This window comes from Hyla sarda, unplaced genomic scaffold (genome assembly GCF_029499605.1).
Source record: "Hyla sarda isolate aHylSar1 unplaced genomic scaffold, aHylSar1.hap1 scaffold_1551, whole genome shotgun sequence".
Classification (NCBI taxonomy): domain Eukaryota; kingdom Metazoa; phylum Chordata; class Amphibia; order Anura; family Hylidae; genus Hyla; species Hyla sarda.
The window spans coordinates 1-22,030 of record NW_026608187.1 but is presented as its reverse complement, the minus strand read 5'-3'; the positions used below and the strand labels follow the sequence as shown (position 1 = coordinate 22,030).

General features: G+C 46.8%; 9 non-coding genes across 9 annotated transcripts; all 9 read right to left on the bottom strand.

Moving 5' to 3' along the window:
* Positions 1 to 3,218: 3,218 nt before the first annotated feature.
* On the bottom strand, positions 3,219 to 3,409 carry LOC130310098 (U2 spliceosomal RNA). The gene has a single exon (XR_008858659.1). It is a non-coding gene; the product is annotated as a U2 spliceosomal RNA (small nuclear RNA).
* Positions 3,410 to 5,495: 2,086 nt separating this feature from the next.
* LOC130310077 (U2 spliceosomal RNA) lies at positions 5,496 to 5,686 on the bottom strand. Its single transcript, XR_008858639.1, has one exon. It is a non-coding gene; the product is annotated as a U2 spliceosomal RNA (small nuclear RNA).
* Positions 5,687 to 7,788: 2,102 nt separating this feature from the next.
* On the bottom strand, positions 7,789 to 7,979 carry LOC130310076 (U2 spliceosomal RNA). The gene has a single exon (XR_008858638.1). It is a non-coding gene; the product is annotated as a U2 spliceosomal RNA (small nuclear RNA).
* A 2,093-nt stretch (positions 7,980 to 10,072) lies between these two features.
* Positions 10,073 to 10,263, bottom strand: LOC130310075 (U2 spliceosomal RNA). Its single transcript, XR_008858637.1, has one exon. It is a non-coding gene; the product is annotated as a U2 spliceosomal RNA (small nuclear RNA).
* A 2,089-nt stretch (positions 10,264 to 12,352) lies between these two features.
* LOC130310109 (U2 spliceosomal RNA) lies at positions 12,353 to 12,543 on the bottom strand. The gene has a single exon (XR_008858664.1). It is a non-coding gene; the product is annotated as a U2 spliceosomal RNA (small nuclear RNA).
* Positions 12,544 to 14,630: 2,087 nt separating this feature from the next.
* LOC130310108 (U2 spliceosomal RNA) lies at positions 14,631 to 14,821 on the bottom strand. The gene has a single exon (XR_008858663.1). It is a non-coding gene; the product is annotated as a U2 spliceosomal RNA (small nuclear RNA).
* Positions 14,822 to 16,919: 2,098 nt separating this feature from the next.
* LOC130310096 (U2 spliceosomal RNA) lies at positions 16,920 to 17,110 on the bottom strand. Its single transcript, XR_008858657.1, has one exon. It is a non-coding gene; the product is annotated as a U2 spliceosomal RNA (small nuclear RNA).
* A 2,098-nt stretch (positions 17,111 to 19,208) lies between these two features.
* LOC130310097 (U2 spliceosomal RNA) lies at positions 19,209 to 19,399 on the bottom strand. Its single transcript, XR_008858658.1, has one exon. It is a non-coding gene; the product is annotated as a U2 spliceosomal RNA (small nuclear RNA).
* Positions 19,400 to 21,486: 2,087 nt separating this feature from the next.
* LOC130310074 (U2 spliceosomal RNA) lies at positions 21,487 to 21,677 on the bottom strand. Its single transcript, XR_008858636.1, has one exon. It is a non-coding gene; the product is annotated as a U2 spliceosomal RNA (small nuclear RNA).
* Positions 21,678 to 22,030: the final 353 nt, after the last annotated feature.

Genomic DNA, 22,030 nt, shown 5'->3' with positions numbered 1-22,030 from the left:
AGCACTTGAGGAATGGAGGCATCTGCTGGAGGGATCAAGATTTCCAGTTATTATTTACACCGATCACAAGAACCTCTCCTACCTCCAGTCTGCCCAACGGCTGAATCCTCGTCAGGCCAGGTGGTCTCTGTTCTTTGCCCGATTTAATTTTGAAATTCACTTTCGGCCTGCTGATAAAAACATTAGGGCCGATGCTCTCTCTCGTTCCTCAGATGCCTCTGAAATTGAACTCTCTCCTCAACACATCATTCCTCCTGACTGCCTGATTTCCACTTCTCCAGCCTCCATCAGGCAAACTCCTCCAGGAAAGACCTTTGTTTCTCCACGCCAACGCCTTGGGATCCTCAAATGGGGTCACTCCTCCCATCTCGCAGGTCATGCGGGCATCAAGAAATCTGTGCAACTCATCTCTCGCTTCTATTGGTGGCCGACTCTAGAGACTGATGTGGTGGACTTTGTGCGAGCCTGCACTATCTGTGCCCGGGATAAGACTCCTCGCCAGAAGCCCGCTGGTTTTCTTCATCCTCTACCTGTCCCCGAACAACCTTGGTCTCTGATTGGTATGGATTTTATTACTGACTTACCCCCATCCCATGGCAACACTGTTATTTGGGTGGTCGTTGATCGATTCTCCAAAATGGCACATTTCATCCCTCTTCCTGGCCTTCCTTCAGCGCCTCAGTTGGCTAAACAATTTTTTGTACACATTTTTCGTCTTCACGGGTTGCCTACACAGATCGTCTCGGATAGAGGCGTCCAATTTGTGTCTAAATTCTGGAGGGCTCTCTGTAAACAACTCAAGATTAAATTAAATTTTTCTTCTGCATACCATCCTCAATCCAATGGACAAGTAGAGAGAATTAACCAGATCTTGGGTGACTATTTACGACATTTTGTTTCCTCCCGCCAGGATGACTGGGCAGATCTTCTACCTTGGGCCGAATTCTCGTATAATTTCAGAATCTCTGAATCTTCCTCCAAATCTCCGTTTTTCGTGGTGTACGGCCGTCACCCTCTTCCCCCCCTCCCTACCCCCTTGCCCTCTGGTCTGCCCGCTGTGGATGAAATTTCTCGTGATCTTTCCACCATATGGAAAGAGACCCAAAATTCTCTCTTACAGGCTTCTTCTCGCATGAAGAGATTCGCAGATAAGAAAAGAAGAGCTCCTCCCATTTTTTCCCCTGGAGACAAGGTATGGCTCTCCGCTAAATATGTCCGTTTCCGTGTCCCGAGCTATAAGTTGGGACCACGCTATCTTGGTCCTTTTAAAGTTTTGTGTCAAATTAATCCTGTCTCTTACAAACTTCTTCTTCCTCCTTCTCTTCGTATCCCTAATGCCTTTCACGTCTCTCTTCTTAAACCTCTCATCCTCAACCGTTTTTCTCCTAAATCTGTTCCTCCCACTCCTGTTTCCGGCTCCTCGGACATCTTCTCTGTCAAAGAGATTTTGGCCTCTAAAAAGGTCAGGGGAAGAACTTTTTTTTTAGTGGATTGGGAGGGTTGTGGTCCAGAAGAGAGGTCCTGGGAACCTGAGGACAATATCCTGGACAAAAGTCTGATCCTCAGGTTCTCAGGCCCCAAGAAGAGGGGGAGACCCAAGGGGGGGGGTACTGTTACGCCGAGCGCTCCGGGTCCCCGCTCCTCCCCGGAGCGCTCGCTACACTTCCCTCACTGCAGCGCCCCGGTCGGTTCCACGGACCCGGGGCGCTGCGTTACCACCTCCGGCCGGGATGCGATTCGCGATGCGGGTAGCGCCCGCTCGCGATGCGCACCCCGGCTCCCGTACCTTACTCGCTCCCCGTCAGTTCTGTCCCGGCGCGCGCGGCCCCGCTCCCTAGGGCGCGCGCGCGCCGGGTCTTTGCGATTTAAAGGGCCACTGCACCGCTGATTGGTGCAGTGGTTCCAATTAGTGTTTACACCTGTGCACTTCCCTATATCACCTCACTTCCCCTTCACTCCCTCGCCGGATCTTGTTGCCCTAGTGCCAGTGAAAGCGTTCCTTGTGTGTTCCTTGCCTGTGATTCCAGACCTTCTGCCGTTGCCCCTGACTACGATCCTTGCTGCCTGCCCCGACCTTCTGCTACGTCCGACCTTGCTTCTGTCTACTCCCTTGTACCGCGCCTATCTTCAGCAGCCAGAGAGGTTGAGCCGTTGCTAGGGGATACGACCTGGTCACTACCGCCGCAGCAAGACCATCCCGCTTTGCGGCGGGCTCTGGTGAAAACCAGTAGTGACTTAGAACCGATCCTCTAGCACGGTCCACGCCAATCCCTCTCTGGCACAGAGGATCCACTACCTGCCAGCCGGCATCGTGACAAATATGTGTGACATTTCTGCGACTTTAGCTTCTAGAGCATTTTTACAACATTATACATAGGTGCTGAATACATAAAAAGCGACTGTTCAGCGACAGACAAGTCGCATCGGCTGAAAGTAGGCCAGAATGTCAGTCCATGTTGGAGCAGGTTTAGATACAGTCTAAAGTATAGATCTCAAAGTCTGTGCACAGAATTTAGCAAGGGCCTCGCACCTTCTGATGCATCAGGTAGGTGCACAATAGCATAGCCTAACCCTCTGTACTTTGGTCTATATTGATGCGGGACATAGACAGCCAGCTGATGACCAATCCATTAGTGCAATGGATGGCTGGAAGCATTTGTCTTTGCCTTTGCAATACCACAGAAGCAATGCATGGTCAATGTACAGCAATGACACACCTGTGTGAACAGCCAGGAGACCCCCCCCCCCCCCCCCCATGTTATGTTACATAGTTACATAGTTAGTACGGTCGAAAAAAGACATATGTCCATCAAGTTCAACCAGGGAATTAAGGGGTAGGGGTGTGGCGCGATATTGGGGAAGGGATGAGATTTTATATTTCTTCATAAGCATTAATCTTATTTTGTCAATTAGGAACATTCAGCACCCACCCGCTATCAAGGCAGCTGCCTATCATGTCATGCCCTACCTGCACAGGTGTGCTGGCTACTCAAATGATCCAATTAAGGAGGCCATTTAGTCAGCAGCAGCAGAAGTCCTGTGCCTGGACGCTCCAACAGCGGCCAGACACAAGCAGAAGCAGAAGCAGCAGAAGCAGCAGCAGCACCACCTTTTGTTTTTTGGCTGCAGCAGCAGCAAGGCCCACAGGGCTGGCTAGCTGGCTAGCCAGCAAGCAGGTAGCAATGAAAGTAGGAATCTTTCTTTTTAACCCTGTAAGGGGGTGGTGCACTGTACCCGAAGATACTGCCATATCGGGTCAATGCATATGGCGACGGAAGCAAGCTTCGAAATCGGCCCCCGTTCTCAAAAATCCATTTAATATATGGTCCCCAGATAGGGGACGTATCAGATATTAAACTGATAAGAACAGATACTACACTTGATCTTAGCCAAAAGGCCGAGAAGCGATAACCGTGAAAGGGGCGGGCCCAACAAGGTGCCCTTCATGGGCACTATCACTGCTTGCTGTTAGGGAGGCTGCCAGACAATTTTCCATGCACACTCTGGGCTGGGGGGCAGTCAACCACCAGTACACACAGCAGAACCTAAACCCATACCATTATTGCTAAGCAGCAAGACAGGGGCCCATTGCACTCCCACGGGGCCTTTTTAAATGCAATCCATAACCCGGATTTGCCAGGAACCCTTCTTACTCCTCCTACTTGCATGTGACACTGGGCTTAGGATCTGCATAGGAAACACACACACAAGCACACACCTACCTTTGTTGCCTGCAGATGCCTCCTTGGCTGTCCCCAAACGGTATCAAACCAACACCCACGGGAAGCTGTAAGCATAGAGGACATGCCTGCACCCCATTGGACTTACCTGTGTGGGTTAAACCCGGGTTATTTGACAACCTATGGCGGTGATGGTTCTGCTCAGGCAGAGCAGTGCTGATGCTCCTCATAAAGCTGTCGCTGCTGTGAAGGTTCTAGGTGACATCACAAATCCCTATGGTTACATACACAACAAAGCTGGGTTGTTGTTGTTTACACTCTGCAAGGCCTGTGGAAGTGAGTGACATCATAGCACTGTAGTTCTGAGGGTTCTAGATGGATGCAACAATCTCCTGTTGCTTCTATGAAGGCCATAATAGACAACATCACCAAACAGCTCCATAGTCACATACAGAGCAAAGGAGAGATGTTGTTTACACCTAGTGATGTCAGTGGTATTGAGTGACATCACAGCACAGTGCTAAGGCTCCTGGGCCTGGACACAGCAGCGGCTGCAATATCTCAACGGAGAATACGTTTATATATATGTGTGTGTGTGCGCGTATATATATATATATATATATATATATATATATATTTCTCTGCCGAAATCACTTTTAAACCCATTTCCACCTTTTTTTCCCTTCTCTTCCTCTTACTTTTTTTTCACGTTTTTTTACGTTTTTCTCCTTTTCGCCTCTTTTCTGGGCGTATTATTCTTCTTTTTCTTCTTTTTTTTCGTCTAATGCATACCCCATCAGTGCAGCAATGCTTATTCAATACCGCCAGCAGATGGAGACACTGGGGGATAATTTTCTAAGGATTTATACAGATTTTTCCTGTCTGAATTTGTCGCACAGAAAGTTGCAGGCCAAATATGTGTGACATTTCTGCGACTTTAGCTTCTAGAGCATTTTTACAACATTATACATAGGTGCTGAATACATAAAAAGCGACTGTTCAGCGACAGACAAGTCGCATCGGCTGAAAGTAGGCCAGAATGTCAGTCCATGTTGGAGCAGGTTTAGATACAGTCTAAAGTATAGATCTCAAAGTCTGTGCACAGAATTTAGCAAGGGCCTCGCACCTTCTGATGCATCAGGTAGGTGCACAATAGCATAGCCTAACCCTCTGTACTTTGGTCTATATTGATGCGGGACATAGACAGCCAGCTGATGACCAATCCATTAGTGCAATGGATGGCTGGAAGCATTTGTCTTTGCCTTTGCAATACCACAGAAGCAATGCATGGTCAATGTACAGCAATGACACACCTGTGTGAACAGCCAGGAGACCCCCCCCCCCCCCCCCCCATGTTATGTTACATAGTTACATAGTTAGTACGGTCGAAAAAAGACATATGTCCATCAAGTTCAACCAGGGAATTAAGGGGTAGGGGTGTGGCGCGATATTGGGGAAGGGATGAGATTTTATATTTCTTCATAAGCATTAATCTTATTTTGTCAATTAGGAACATTCAGCACCCACCCGCTATCAAGGCAGCTGCCTATCATGTCATGCCCTACCTGCACAGGTGTGCTGGCTACTCAAATGATCCAATTAAGGAGGCCATTTAGTCAGCAGCAGCAGAAGTCCTGTGCCTGGACGCTCCAACAGCGGCCAGACACAAGCAGAAGCAGAAGCAGCAGAAGCAGCAGCAGCACCACCTTTTGTTTTTTGGCTGCAGCAGCAGCAAGGCCCACAGGGCTGGCTAGCTGGCTAGCCAGCAAGCAGGTAGCAATGAAAGTAGGAATCTTTCTTTTTAACCCTGTAAGGGGGTGGTGCACTGTACCCGAAGATACTGCCATATCGGGTCAATGCATAGGGCGACGGAAGCAAGCTTCGAAATCGGCCCCCGTTCTCAAAAATCCATTTAATATATGGTCCCCAGATAGGGGACGTATCAGATATTAAACTGATAAGAACAGATACTACACTTGATCTTAGCCAAAAGGCCGAGAAGCGATAACCGTGAAAGGGGCGGGCCCAACAAGGTGCCCTTCATGGGCACTATCACTGCTTGCTGTCAGGGAGGCTGCCAGACAATTTTCCATGCACACTCTGGGCTGGGGGGCAGTCAACCACCAGTACACACAGCAGAACCTAAACCCATACCATTATTGCTAAGCAGCAAGACAGGGGCCCATTGCACTCCCACGGGGCCTTTTTAAATGCAATCCATAACCCGGATTTGCCAGGAACCCTTCTTACTCCTCCTACTTGCATGTGACACTGGGCTTAGGATCTGCATAGGAAACACACACACAAGCACACACCTACCTTTGTTGCCTGCAGATGCCTCCTTGGCTGTCCCCAAACGGTATCAAACCAACACCCACGGGAAGCTGTAAGCATAGAGGACATGCCTGCACCCCATTGGACTTACCTGTGTGGGTTAAACCCGGGTTATTTGACAACCTATGGCGGTGATGGTTCTGCTCAGGCAGAGCAGTGCTGATGCTCCTCATAAAGCTGTCGCTGCTGTGAAGGTTCTAGGTGACATCACAAATCCCTATGGTTACATATACAACAAAGCTGGGTTGTTGTTGTTTACACTCTGCAAGGCCTGTGGAAGTGAGTGACATCATAGCACTGTAGTTCTGAGGGTTCTAGATGGATGCAACAATCTCCTGTTGCTTCTATGAAGGCCATAATAGACGACATCACCAAACAGCTCCATAGTCACATAGACAGCAAAGGAGAGATGTTGTTTACACCTAGTGATGTCAGTGGTATTGAGTGACATCACAGCACAGTGCTAAGGCTCCTGGGCCTGGACACAGCAGCGGCTGCAATATCTCAACGGAGAATACGTTTATATATATGTGTGTGTGTGCGCGTATATATATATATATATATATATATATATATATATATATATATATATATTTCTCCGCCGAAATCACTTTTAAACCCATTTCCACCTTTTTTTCCCTTCTCTTCCTCTTACTTTTTTTTCACGTTTTTTTACGTTTTTCTCCTTTTCGCCTCTTTTCTGGGCGTATTATTCTTCTTTTTCTTCTTTTTTTTCGTCTAATGCATACCCCATCAGTGCAGCAATGCTTATTCAATACCGCCAGCAGATGGAGACACTGGGGGATAATTTTCTAAGGATTTATACTGATTTTTCCTGTCTGAATTTGTCGCACAGAAAGTTGCAGGCCAAATATGTGTGACATTTCTGCGACTTTAGCTTCTAGAGCATTTTTACAACATTATACATAGGTGCTGAATACATAAAAAGCAACTGTTCAGCGACAGACAAGTCACATCGGCTGAAAGTAGGCCAGAATGTCAGTCCATGTTGGAGCAGGTTTAGATACAGTCTAAAGTATAGATCTCAAAGTCTGTGCACAGAATTTAGCAAGGGCCTCGCACCTTCTGATGCATCAGGTAGGTGCACAATAGCATAGCCTAACCCTCTGTACTTTGGTCTATATTGATGCGGGACATAGACAGCCAGCTGATGACCAATCCATTAGTGCAATGGATGGCTGGAAGCATTTGTCTTTGCCTTTGCAATACCACAGAAGCAATGCATGGTCAATGTACAGCAATGACACACCTGTGTGAACAGCCAGGAGACCCCCCCCCCCCCCCCCCATGTTATGTTACATAGTTACATAGTTAGTACGGTCGAAAAAAGACATATGTCCATCAAGTTCAACCAGGGAATTAAGGGGTAGGGGTGTGGCGCGATATTGGGGAAGGGATGAGATTTTATATTTCTTCATAAGCATTAATCTTATTTTGTCAATTAGGAACATTCAGCACCCACCCGCTATCAAGGCAGCTGCCTATCATGTCATGCCCTACCTGCACAGGTGTGCTGGCTACTCAAATGATCCAATTAAGGAGGCCATTTAGTCAGCAGCAGCAGAAGTCCTGTGCCTGGACGCTCCAACAGCGGCCAGACACAAGCAGAAGCAGAAGCAGCAGAAGCAGCAGCAGCAGCACCACCTTTTGTTTTTTGGCTGCAGCAGCAGCAAGGCCCACAGGGCTGGCTAGCTGGCTAGCCAGCAAGCAGGTAGCAATGAAAGTAGGAATCTTTCTTTTTAACCCTGTAAGGGGGTGGTGCACTGTACCCGAAGATACTGCCATATCGGGTCAATGCATAGGGCGACGGAAGCAAGCTTCGAAATCGGCCCCCGTTCTCAAAAATCCATTTAATATATGGTCCCCAGATAGGGGACGTATCAGATATTAAACTGATAAGAACAGATACTACACTTGATCTTAGCCAAAAGGCCGAGAAGCGATAACCGTGAAAGGGGCGGGCCCAACAAGGTGCCCTTCATGGGCACTATCACTGCTTGCTGTCAGGGAGGCTGCCAGACAATTTTCCATGCACACTCTGGGCTGGGGGGCAGTCAACCACCAGTACACACAGCAGAACCTAAACCCATACCATTATTGCTAAGCAGCAAGACAGGGGCCCATTGCACTCCCATGGGGCCTTTTTAAATGCAATCCATAACCCGGATTTGCCAGGAACCCTTCTTACTCCTCCTACTTGCATGTGACACTGGGCTTAGGATCTGCATAGGAAACACACACACAAGCACACACCTACCTTTGTTGCCTGCAGATGCCTCCTTGGCTGTCCCCAAACGGTATCAAACCAACACCCACGGGAAGCTGTAAGCATAGAGGACATGCCTGCACCCCATTGGACTTACCTGTGTGGGTTAAACCCGGGTTATTTGACAACCTATGGCGGTGATGGTTCTGCTCAGGCAGAGCAGTGCTGATGCTCCTCATAAAGCTGTCGCTGCTGTGAAGGTTCTAGGTGACATCACAAATCCCTATGGTTACATACACAACAAAGCTGGGTTGTTGTTGTTTACACTCTGCAAGGCCTGTGGAAGTGAGTGACATCATAGCACTGTAGTTCTGAGGGTTCTAGATGGATGCAACAATCTCCTGTTGCTTCTATGAAGGCCATAATAGACGACATCACCAAACAGCTCCATAGTCACATACACAGCAAAGGAGAGATGTTGTTTACACCTAGTGATGTCAGTGGTATTGAGTGACATCACAGCACAGTGCTAAGGCTCCTGGGCCTGGACACAGCAGCGGCTGCAATATCTCAACGGAGAATACGTTTATATATATGTGTGTGTGTGCGCGTATATATATATATATATATATATATATATATATATATATATATATATTTCTCCGCCGAAATCACTTTTAAACCCATTTCCACCTTTTTTTCCCTTCTCTTCCTCTTACTTTTTTTTCACGTTTTTTTACGTTTTTCTCCTTTTCGCCTCTTTTCTGGGCGTATTATTCTTCTTTTTCTTCTTTTTTTTCGTCTAATGCATACCCCATCAGTGCAGCAATGCTTATTCAATACCGCCAGCAGATGGAGACACTGGGGGATAATTTTCTAAGGATTTATACTGATTTTTCCTGTCTGAATTTGTCGCACAGAAAGTTGCAGGCCAAATATGTGTGACATTTCTGCGACTTTAGCTTCTAGAGCATTTTTACAACATTATACATAGGTGCTGAATACATAAAAAGCGACTGTTCAGCGACAGACAAGTCGCATCGGCTGAAAGTAGGCCAGAATGTCAGTCCATGTTGGAGCAGGTTTAGATACAGTCTAAAGTATAGATCTCAAAGTCTGTGCACAGAATTTAGCAAGGGCCTCGCACCTTCTGATGCATCAGGTAGGTGCACAATAGCATAGCCTAACCCTCTGTACTTTGGTCTATATTGATGCGGGACATAGACAACCAGCTGATGACCAATCCATTAGTGCAATGGATGGCTGGAAGCATTTGTCTTTGCCTTTGCAATACCACAGAAGCAATGCATGGTCAATGTACAGCAATGACACACCTGTGTGAACAGCCAGGAGACCCCCCCCCCCCCCATGTTATGTTACATAGTTACATAGTTAGTACGGTCGAAAAAAGACATATGTCCATCAAGTTCAACCAGGGAATTAAGGGGTAGGGGTGTGGCGCGATATTGGGGAAGGGATGAGATTTTATATTTCTTCATAAGCATTAATCTTATTTTGTCAATTAGGAACATTCAGCACCCACCCGCTATCAAGGCAGCTGCCTATCATGTCATGCCCTACCTGCACAGGTGTGCTGGCTACTCAAATGATCCAATTAAGGAGGCCATTTAGTCAGCAGCAGCAGAAGTCCTGTGCCTGGACGCTCCAACAGCGGCCAGACACAAGCAGAAGCAGAAGCAGCAGAAGCAGCAGCAGCACCACCTTTTGTTTTTTGGCTGCAGCAGCAGCAAGGCCCACAGGGCTGGCTAGCTGGCTAGCCAGCAAGCAGGTAGCAATGAAAGTAGGAATCTTTCTTTTTAACCCTGTAAGGGGGTGGTGCACTGTACCCGAAGATACTGCCATATCGGGTCAATGCATAGGGCGACGGAAGCAAGCTTCGAAATCGGCCCCCGTTCTCAAAAATCCATTTAATATATGGTCCCCAGATAGGGGACGTATCAGATATTAAACTGATAAGAACAGATACTACACTTGATCTTAGCCAAAAGGCCGAGAAGCGATAACCGTGAAAGGGGCGGGCCCAACAAGGTCGGTGCCCTTCATGGGCACTATCACTGCTTGCTGTCAGGGAGGCTGCCAGACAATTTTCCATGCACACTCTGGGCTGGGGGGCAGTCAACCACCAGTACACACAGCAGAACCTAAACCCATACCATTATTGCTAAGCAGCAAGACAGGGGCCCATTGCACTCCCACGGGGCCTTTTTAAATGCAATCCATAACCCGGATTTGCCAGGAACCCTTCTTACTCCTCCTACTTGCATGTGACACTGGGCTTAGGATCTGCATAGGAAACACACACACAAGCACACACCTACCTTTGTTGCCTGCAGATGCCTCCTTGGCTGTCCCCAAACGGTATCAAACCAACACCCACGGGAAGCTGTAAGCATAGAGGACATGCCTGCACCCCATTGGACTTACCTGTGTGGGTTAAACCCGGGTTATTTGACAACCTATGGCGGTGATGGTTCTGCTCAGGCAGAGCAGTGCTGATGCTCCTCATAAAGCTGTCGCTGCTGTGAAGGTTCTAGGTGACATCACAAATCCCTATGGTTACATACACAACAAAGCTGGGTTGTTGTTGTTTACACTCTGCAAGGCCTGTGGAAGTGAGTGACATCATAGCACTGTAGTTCTGAGGGTTCTAGATGGATGCAACAATCTCCTGTTGCTTCTATGAAGGCCATAATAGACGACATCACCAAACAGCTCCATAGTCACATACACAGCAAAGGAGAGATGTTGTTTACACCTAGTGATGTCAGTGGTATTGAGTGACATCACAGCACAGTGCTAAGGCTCCTGGGCCTGGACACAGCAGCGGCTGCAATATCTCAACGGAGAATACGTTTATATATATGTGTGTGTGTGCGCGTATATATATATATATATATATATATATATATATATATATATATATATTTCTCCGCCGAAATCACTTTTAAACCCATTTCCACCTTTTTTTCCCTTCTCTTCCTCTTACTTTTTTTTCACGTTTTTTTACGTTTTTCTCCTTTTCGCCTCTTTTCTGGGCGTATTATTCTTCTTTTTCTTCTTTTTTTTCGTCTAATGCATACCCCATCAGTGCAGCAATGCTTATTCAATACCGCCAGCAGATGGAGACACTGGGGGATAATTTTCTAAGGATTTATACAGATTTTTCCTGTCTGAATTTGTCGCACAGAAAGTTGCAGGCCAAATATGTGTGACATTTCTGCGACTTTAGCTTCTAGAGCATTTTTACAACATTATACATAGGTGCTGAATACATAAAAAGCGACTGTTCAGCGACAGACAAGTCGCATCGGCTGAAAGTAGGCCAGAATGTCAGTCCATGTTGGAGCAGGTTTAGATACAGTCTAAAGTATAGATCTCAAAGTCTGTGCACAGAATTTAGCAAGGGCCTCGCACCTTCTGATGCATCAGGTAGGTGCACAATAGCATAGCCTAACCCTCTGTACTTTGGTCTATATTGATGCGGGACATAGACAGCCAGCTGATGACCAATCCATTAGTGCAATGGATGGCTGGAAGCATTTGTCTTTGCCTTTGCAATACCACAGAAGCAATGCATGGTCAATGTACAGCAATGACACACCTGTGTGAACAGCCAGGAGACCCCCCCCCCCCCCCATGTTATGTTACATAGTTACATAGTTAGTACGGTCGAAAAAAGACATATGTCCATCAAGTTCAACCAGGGAATTAAGGGGTAGGGGTGTGGCGCGATATTGGGGAAGGGATGAGATTTTATATTTCTTCATAAGCATTAATCTTATTTTGTCAATTAGGAACATTCAGCACCCACCCGCTATCAAGGCAGCTGCCTATCATGTCATGCCCTACCTGCACAGGTGTGCTGGCTACTCAAATGATCCAATTAAGGAGGCCATTTAGTCAGCAGCAGCAGAAGTCCTGTGCCTGGACGCTCCAACAGTGGCCAGACACAAGCAGAAGCAGAAGCAGCAGAAGCACCACCTTTTGTTTTTTGGCTGCAGCAGCAGCAAGGCCCACAGGGCTGGCTAGCTGGCTAGCCAGCAAGCAGGTAGCAATGAAAGTAGGAATCTTTCTTTTTAACCCTGTAAGGGGGTGGTGCACTGTACCCGAAGATACTGCCATATCGGGTCAATGCATAGGGCGACGGAAGCAAGCTTCGAAATCGGCCCCCGTTCTCAAAAATCCATTTAATATATGGTCCCCAGATAGGGGACGTATCAGATATTAAACTGATAAGAACAGATACTACACTTGATCTTAGCCAAAAGGCCGAGAAGCGATAACCGTGAAAGGGGCGGGCCCAACAAGGTGCCCTTCATGGGCACTATCACTGCTTGCTGTCAGGGAGGCTGCCAGACAATTTTCCATGCACACTCTGGGCTGGGGGGCAGTCAACCACCAGTACACACAGCAGAACCTAAACCCATACCATTATTGCTAAGCAGCAAGACAGGGGCCCATTGCACTCCCACGGGGCCTTTTTAAATGCAATCCATAACCCGGATTTGCCAGGAACCCTTCTTACTCCTCCTACTTGCATGTGACACTGGGCTTAGGATCTGCATAGGAAACACACACACAAGCACACACCTACCTTTGTTGCCTGCAGATGCCTCCTTGGCTGTCCCCAAACGGTATCAAACCAACACCCACGGGAAGCTGTAAGCATAGAGGACATGCCTGCACCCCATTGGACTTACCTGTGTGGGTTAAACCCGGGTTATTTGACAACCTATGGCGGTGATGGTTCTGCTCAGGCAGAGCAGTGCTGATGCTCCTCATAAAGCTGTCGCTGCTGTGAAGGTTCTAGGTGACATCACAAATCCCTATGGTTACATACACAACAAAGCTGGGTTGTTGTTGTTTACACTCTGCAAGGCCTGTGGAAGTGAGTGACATCATAGCACTGTAGTTCTGAGGGTTCTAGATGGATGCAACAATCTCCTGTTGCTTCTATGAAGGCCATAATAGACGACATCACCAAACAGCTCCATAGTCACATACACAGCAAAGGAGAGATGTTGTTTACACCTAGTGATGTCAGTGGTATTGAGTGACATCACAGCACAGTGCTAAGGCTCCTGGGCCTGGACACAGCAGCGGCTGCAATATCTCAACGGAGAATACGTTTATATATATGTGTGTGTGTGCGCGTATATATATATATATATATATATATATATATATATATATATTTCTCCGCCGAAATCACTTTTAAACCCATTTCCACCTTTTTTTCCCTTCTCTTCCTCTTACTTTTTTTTCACGTTTTTTTACGTTTTTCTCCTTTTCGCCTCTTTTCTGGGCGTATTATTCTTCTTTTTCTTCTTTTTTTTCGTCTAATGCATACCCCATCAGTGCAGCAATGCTTATTCAATACCGCCAGCAGATGGAGACACTGGGGGATAATTTTCTAAGGATTTATACTGATTTTTCCTGTCTGAATTTGTCGCACAGAAAGTTGCAGGCCAAATATGTGTGACATTTCTGCGACTTTAGCTTCTAGAGCATTTTTACAACATTATACATAGGTGCTGAATACATAAAAAGCAACTGTTCAGCGACAGACAAGTCACATCGGCTGAAAGTAGGCCAGAATGTCAGTCCATGTTGGAGCAGGTTTAGATACAGTCTAAAGTATAGATCTCAAAGTCTGTGCACAGAATTTAGCAAGGGCCTCGCACCTTCTGATGCATCAGGTAGGTGCACAATAGCATAGCCTAACCCTCTGTACTTTGGTCTATATTGATGCGGGACATAGACAGCCAGCTGATGACCAATCCATTAGTGCAATGGATGGCTGGAAGCATTTGTCTTTGCCTTTGCAATACCACAGAAGCAATGCATGGTCAATGTACAGCAATGACACACCTGTGTGAACAGCCAGGAGACCCCCCCCCCCCCCATGTTATGTTACATAGTTACATAGTTAGTACGGTCGAAAAAAGACATATGTCCATCAAGTTCAACCAGGGAATTAAGGGGTAGGGGTGTGGCGCGATATTGGGGAAGGGATGAGATTTTATATTTCTTCATAAGCATTAATCTTATTTTGTCAATTAGGAACATTCAGCACCCACCCGCTATCAAGGCAGCTGCCTATCATGTCATGCCCTACCTGCACAGGTGTGCTGGCTACTCAAATGATCCAATTAAGGAGGCCATTTAGTCAGCAGCAGCAGAAGTCCTGTGCCTGGACGCTCCAACAGCGGCCAGACACAAGCAGAAGCAGAAGCAGCAGAAGCAGCAGCAGCACCACCTTTTGTTTTTTGGCTGCAGCAGCAGCAAGGCCCACAGGGCTGGCTAGCTGGCTAGCCAGCAAGCAGGTAGCAATGAAAGTAGGAATCTTTCTTTTTAACCCTGTAAGGGGGTGGTGCACTGTACCCGAAGATACTGCCATATCGGGTCAATGCATAGGGCGACGGAAGCAAGCTTCGAAATCGGCCCCCGTTCTCAAAAATCCATTTAATATATGGTCCCCAGATAGGGGACGTATCAGATATTAAACTGATAAGAACAGATACTACACTTGATCTTAGCCAAAAGGCCGAGAAGCGATAACCGTGAAAGGGGCGGGCCCAACAAGGTGCCCTTCATGGGCACTATCACTGCTTGCTGTCAGGGAGGCTGCCAGACAATTTTCCATGCACACTCTGGGCTGGGGGGCAGTCAACCACCAGTACACACAGCAGAACCTAAACCCATACCATTATTGCTAAGCAGCAAGACAGGGGCCCATTGCACTCCCACGGGGCCTTTTTAAATGCAATCCATAACCCGGATTTGCCAGGAACCCTTCTTACTCCTCCTACTTGCATGTGACACTGGGCTTAGGATCTGCATAGGAAACACACACACAAGCACACACCTACCTTTGTTGCCTGCAGATGCCTCCTTGGCTGTCCCCAAACGGTATCAAACCAACACCCACGGGAAGCTGTAAGCATAGAGGACATGCCTGCACCCCATTGGACTTACCTGTGTGGGTTAAACCCGGGTTATTTGACAACCTATGGCGGTGATGGTTCTGCTCAGGCAGAGCAGTGCTGATGCTCCTCATAAAGCTGTCGCTGCTGTGAAGGTTCTAGGTGACATCACAAATCCCTATGGTTACATACACAACAAAGCTGGGTTGTTGTTGTTTACACTCTGCAAGGCCTGTGGAAGTGAGTGACATCATAGCACTGTAGTTCTGAGGGTTCTAGATGGATGCAACAATCTCCTGTTGCTTCTATGAAGGCCATAATAGACGACATCACCAAACAGCTCCATAGTCACATACACAGCAAAGGAGAGATGTTGTTTACACCTAGTGATGTCAGTGGTATTGAGTGACATCACAGCACAGTGCTAAGGCTCCTGGGCCTGGACACAGCAGCGGCTGCAATATCTCAACGGAGAATACGTTTATATATATGTGTGTGTGTGCGCGTATATATATATATATATATATATATATATATATATATATATATATATATTCTCCGCCGAAATCACTTTTAAACCCATTTCCACCTTTTTTTCCCTTCTCTTCCTCTTACATTTTTTTTTTTCACGTTTTTTTACGTTTTTCTCCTTTTCGCCTCTTTTCTGGGCGTATTATTCTTCTTTTTCTTCTTTTTTTTCGTCTAATGCATACCCCATCAGTGCAGCAATGCTTATTCAATACCGCCAGCAGATGGAGACACTGGGGGATAATTTTCTAAGGATTTATACTGATTTTTCCTGTCTGAATTTGTCGCACAGAAAGTTGCAGGCCAAATATGTGTGACATTTCTGCGACTTTAGCTTCTAGAGCATTTTTACAACATTATACATAGGTGCTGAATACATAAAAAGCGACTGTTCAGCGACAGACAAGTCGCATCGGCTTAAAGTAGGCCAGAATGTCAGTCCATGTTGGAGCAGGTTTAGATACAGTCTAAAGTATAGATCTCAAAGTCTGTGCACAGAATTTAGCAAGGGCCTCGCACCTTCTGATGCATCAGGTAGGTGCACAATAGCATAGCCTAACCCTCTGTACTTTGGTCTATATTGATGCGGGACATAGACAGCCAGCTGATGACCAATCCATTAGTGCAATGGATGGCTGGAAGCATTTGTCTTTGCCTTTGCAATACCACAGAAGCAATGCATGGTCAATGTACAGCAATGACACACCTGTGTGAACAGCCAGGAGAAGCCCCCCCCCCCCATGTTAGGTTACATAGTTACATAGTTAGTACGGTCGAAAAAAGACATATGTCCATCAAGTTCAACCAGGGAATTAAGGGGTAGGGGTGTGGCGCGATATTGGGGAAGGGATGAGATTTTATATTTCTTCATAAGCATTAATCTTATTTTGTCAATTAGGAACATTCAGCACCCACCCGCTATCAAGGCAGCTGCCTATCATGTCATGCCCTACCTGCACAGGTGTGCTGGCTACTCAAATGATCCAATTAAGGAGGCCATTTAGTCAGCAGCAGCAGAAGTCCTGTGCCTGGACGCTCCAACAGCGGCCAGACACAAGCAGAAGCAGAAGCAGCAGAAGCAGCAGCAGCACCACCTTTTGTTTTTTGGCTGCAGCAGCAGCAAGGCCCACAGGGCTGGCTAGCTGGCTAGCCAGCAAGCAGGTAGCAATGAAAGTAGGAATCTTTCTTTTTAACCCTGTAAGGGGGTGGTGCACTGTACCCGAAGATACTGCCATATCGGGTCAATGCATAGGGCGACGGAAGCAAGCTTCGAAATCGGCCCCCGTTCTCAAAAATCCATTTAATATATGGTCCCCAGGTAGGGGACGTATCAGATATTAAACTGATAAGAACAGATACTACACTTGATCTTAGCCAAAAGGCCGAGAAGCGATAACCGTGAAAGGGGCGGGCCCAACAAGGTGCCCTTCATGGGCACTATCACTGCTTGCTGTCAGGGAGGCTGCCAGACAATTTTCCATGCACACTCTGGGCTGGGGGGCAGTCAACCACCAGTACACACAGCAGAACCTAAACCCATACCATTATTGCTAAGCAGCAAGACAGGGGCCCATTGCACTCCCACGGGGCCTTTTTAAATGCAATCCATAACCCGGATTTGCCAGGAACCCTTCTTACTCCTCCTACTTGCATGTGACACTGGGCTTAGGATCTGCATAGGAAACACACACACAAGCACACACCTACCTTTGTTGCCTGCAGATGCCTCCTTGGCTGTCCCCAAACGGTATCAAACCAACACCCACGGGAAGCTGTAAGCATAGAGGACATGCCTGCACCCCATTGGACTTACCTGTGTGGGTTAAACCCGGGTTATTTGACAACCTATGGCGGTGATGGTTCTGCTCAGGCAGAGCAGTGCTGATGCTCCTCATAAAGCTGTCGCTGCTGTGAAGGTTCTAGGTGACATCACAAATCCCTATGGTTACATACACAACAAAGCTGGGTTGTTGTTGTTTACACTCTGCAAGGCCTGTGGAAGTGAGTGACATCATAGCACTGTAGTTCTGAGGGTTCTAGATGGATGCAACAATCTCCTGTTGCTTCTATGAAGGCCATAATAGACGACATCACCAAACAGCTCCATAGTCACATACACAGCAAAGGAGAGATGTTGTTTACACCTAGTGATGTCAGTGGTATTGAGTGACATCACAGCACAGTGCTAAGGCTCCTGGGCCTGGACACAGCAGCGGCTGCAATATCTCAACGGAGAATACGTTTATATATATGTGTGTGTGTGCGCGTATATATATATATATATATATATATATATATATATATATATATATATATATATATATATATTTCTCCGCCGAAATCACTTTTAAACCCATTTCCACCTTTTTTTCCCTTCTCTTCCTCTTACTTTTTTTTCACGTTTTTCTCCTTTTCGCCTCTTTTCTGGGCGTATTATTCTTCTTTTTCTTCTTTTTTTTCGTCTAATGCATACCCCATCAGTGCAGCAATGCTTATTCAATACCGCCAGCAGATGGAGACACTGGGGGATAATTTTCTAAGGATTTATACTGATTTTTCCTGTCTGAATTTGTCGCACAGAAAGTTGCAGGCCAAATATGTGTGACATTTCTGCGACTTTAGCTTCTAGAGCATTTTTACAACATTATACATAGGTGCTGAATACATAAAAAGCGACTGTTCAGCGACAGACAAGTCGCATCGGCTGAAAGTAGGCCAGAATGTCAGTCCATGTTGGAGCAGGTTTAGATACAGTCTAAAGTATAGATCTCAAAGTCTGTGCACAGAATTTAGCAAGGGCCTCGCACCTTCTGATGCATCAGGTAGGTGCACAATAGCATAGCCTAACCCTCTGTACTTTGGTCTATATTGATGCGGGACATAGACAGCCAGCTGATGACCAATCCATTAGTGCAATGGATGGCTGGAAGCATTTGTCTTTGCCTTTGCAATACCACAGAAGCAATGCATGGTCAATGTACAGCAATGACACACCTGTGTGAACAGCCAGGAGACCCCCCCCCCCCCCCATGTTATGTTACATAGTTACATAGTTAGTACGGTCGAAAAAAGACATATGTCCATCAAGTTCAATCAGGGAATTAAGGGGTAGGGGTGTGGCGCGATATTGGGGAAGGGATGAGATTTTATATTTCTTCATAAGCATTAATCTTATTTTGTCAATTAGGAACATTCAGCACCCACCCGCTATCAAGGCAGCTGCCTATCATGTCATGCCCTACCTGCACAGGTGTGCTGGCTACTCAAATGATCCAATTAAGGAGGCCATTTAGTCAGCAGCAGCAGAAGTCCTGTGCCTGGACGCTCCAACAGCGGCCAGACACAAGCAGAAGCAGAAGCAGCAGAAGCAGCAGCAGCACCACCTTTTGTTTTTTGGCTGCAGCAGCAGCAAGGCCCACAGGGCTGGCTAGCTGGCTAGCCAGCAAGCAGGTAGCAATGAAAGTAGGAATCTTTCTTTTTAACCCTGTAAGGGGGTGGTGCACTGTACCCGAAGATACTGCCATATCGGGTCAATGCATAGGGCGACGGAAGCAAGCTTCGAAATCGGCCCCCGTTCTCAAAAATCCATTTAATATATGGTCCCCAGATAGGGGACGTATCAGATATTAAACTGATAAGAACAGATACTACACTTGATCTTAGCCAAAAGGCCGAGAAGCGATAACCGTGAAAGGGGCGGGCCCAACAAGGTGCCCTTCATGGGCACTATCACTGCTTGCTGTCAGGGAGGCTGCCAGACAATTTTCCATGCACACTCTGGGCTGGGGGGCAGTCAACCACCAGTACACACAGCAGAACCTAAACCCATACCATTATTGCTAAGCAGCAAGACAGGGGCCCATTGCACTCCCACGGGGCCTTTTTAAATGCAATCCATAACCCGGATTTGCCAGGAACCCTTCTTACTCCTCCTACTTGCATGTGACACTGGGCTTAGGATCTGCATAGGAAACACACACACAAGCACACACCTACCTTTGTTGCCTGCAGATGCCTCCTTGGCTGTCCCCAAACGGTATCAAACCAACACCCATGGGAAGCTGTAAGCATAGAGGACATGCCTGCACCCCATTGGACTTACCTGTGTGGGTTAAACCCGGGTTATTTGACAACCTATGGCGGTGATGGTTCTGCTCAGGCAGAGCAGTGCTGATGCTCCTCATAAAGCTGTCGCTGCTGTGAAGGTTCTAGGTGACATCACAAATCCCTATGGTTACATACACAACAAAGCTGGGTTGTTGTTGTTTACACTCTGCAAGGCCTGTGGAAGTGAGTGACATCATAGCACTGTAGTTCTGAGGGTTCTAGATGGATGCAACAATCTCCTGTTGCTTCTATGAAGGCCATAATAGACGACATCACCAAACAGCTCCATAGTCACATACACAGCAAAGGAGAGATGTTGTTTACACCTAGTGATGTCAGTGGTATTGAGTGACATCACAGCACAGTGCTAAGGCTCCTGGGCCTGGACACAGCAGCGGCTGCAATATCTCAACGGAGAATACGTTTATATATATGTGTGTGTGTGCGCGTATATATATATATATATATATATATATATATATATATATATATTTCTCCGCCGAAATCACTTTTAAACCTATTTCCACCTTTTTTTCCCTTCTCTTCCTCTTACTTTTTTTTCACGTTTTTTTACGTTTTTCTCCTTTTCGCCTCTTTTCTGGGCGTATTATTCTTCTTTTTCTTCTTTTTTTTCGTCTAATGCATACCCCATCAGTGCAGCAATGCTTATTCAATACCGCCAGCAGATGGAGACACTGGGGGATAATTTTCTAAGGATTTATACTGATTTTTCCTGTCTGAATTTGTCGCACAGAAAGTTGCAGGCCAAATATGTGTGACATTTCTGCGACTTTAGCTTCTAGAGCATTTTTACAACATTATACATAGGTGCTGAATACATAAAAAGCGACTGTTCAGCGACAGACAAGTCGCATCGGCTGAAAGTAGGCCAGAATGTCAGTCCATGTTGGAGCAGGTTTAGATACAGTCTAAAGTATAGATCTCAAAGTCTGTGCACAGAATTTAGCAAGGGCCTCGCACCTTCTGATGCATCAGGTAGGTGCACAATAGCATAGCCTAACCCTCTGTACTTTGGTCTATATTGATGCGGGACATAGACAGCCAGCTGATGACCAATCCATTAGTGCAATGGATGGCTGGAAGCATTTGTCTTTGCCTTTGCAATACCACAGAAGCAATGCATGGTCAATGTACAGCAATGACACACCTGTGTGAACAGCCAGGAGACCCCCCCCCCCCATGTTATGTTACATAGTGACATAGTTAGTACGGTCGAAAAAAGACATATGTCCATCAAGTTCAACCAGGGAATTAAGGGGTAGGGGTGTGGCGCGATATTGGGGAAGGGATGAGATTTTATATTTCTTCATAAGCATTAATCTTATTTTGTCAATTAGGAACATTCAGCACCCACCCGCTATCAAGGCAGCTGCCTATCATGTCATGCCCTACCTGCACAGGTGTGCTGGCTACTCAAATGATCCAATTAAGGAGGCCATTTAGTCAGCAGCAGCAGAAGTCCTGTGCCTGGACGCTCCAACAGCGGCCAGACACAAGCAGAAGCAGAAGCAGCAGAAGCAGCAGCAGCACCACCTTTTGTTTTTTGGCTGCAGCAGCAGCAAGGCCCACAGGGCTGGCTAGCTGGCTAGCCAGCAAGCAGGTAGCAATGAAAGTAGGAATCTTTCTTTTTAACCCTGTAAGGGGGTGGTGCACTGTACCCGAAGATACTGCCATATCGGGTCAATGCATAGGGCGACAGAAGCAAGCTTCGAAATCGGCCCCCGTTCTCAAAAATCCATTTAATATATGGTCCCCAGATAGGGGACGTATCAGATATTAAACTGATAAGAACAGATACTACACTTGATCTTAGCCAAAAGGCCGAGAAGCGATAACCGTGAAAGGGGCGGGCCCAACAAGGTGCCCTTCATGGGCACTATCACTGCTTGCTGTCAGGGAGGCTGCCAGACAATTTTCCATGCACACTCTGGGCTGGGGGGCAGTCAACCACCAGTACACACAGCAGAACCTAAACCCATACCATTATTGCTAAGCAGCAAGACAGGGGCCCATTGCACTCCCACGGGGCCTTTTTAAATGCAATCCATAACCCGGATTTGCCAGGAACCCTTCTTACTCCTCCTACTTGCATGTGACACTGGGCTTAGGATCTGCATAGGAAACACACACACAAGCACACACCTACCTTTGTTGCCTGCAGATGCCTCCTTGGCTGTCCCCAAACG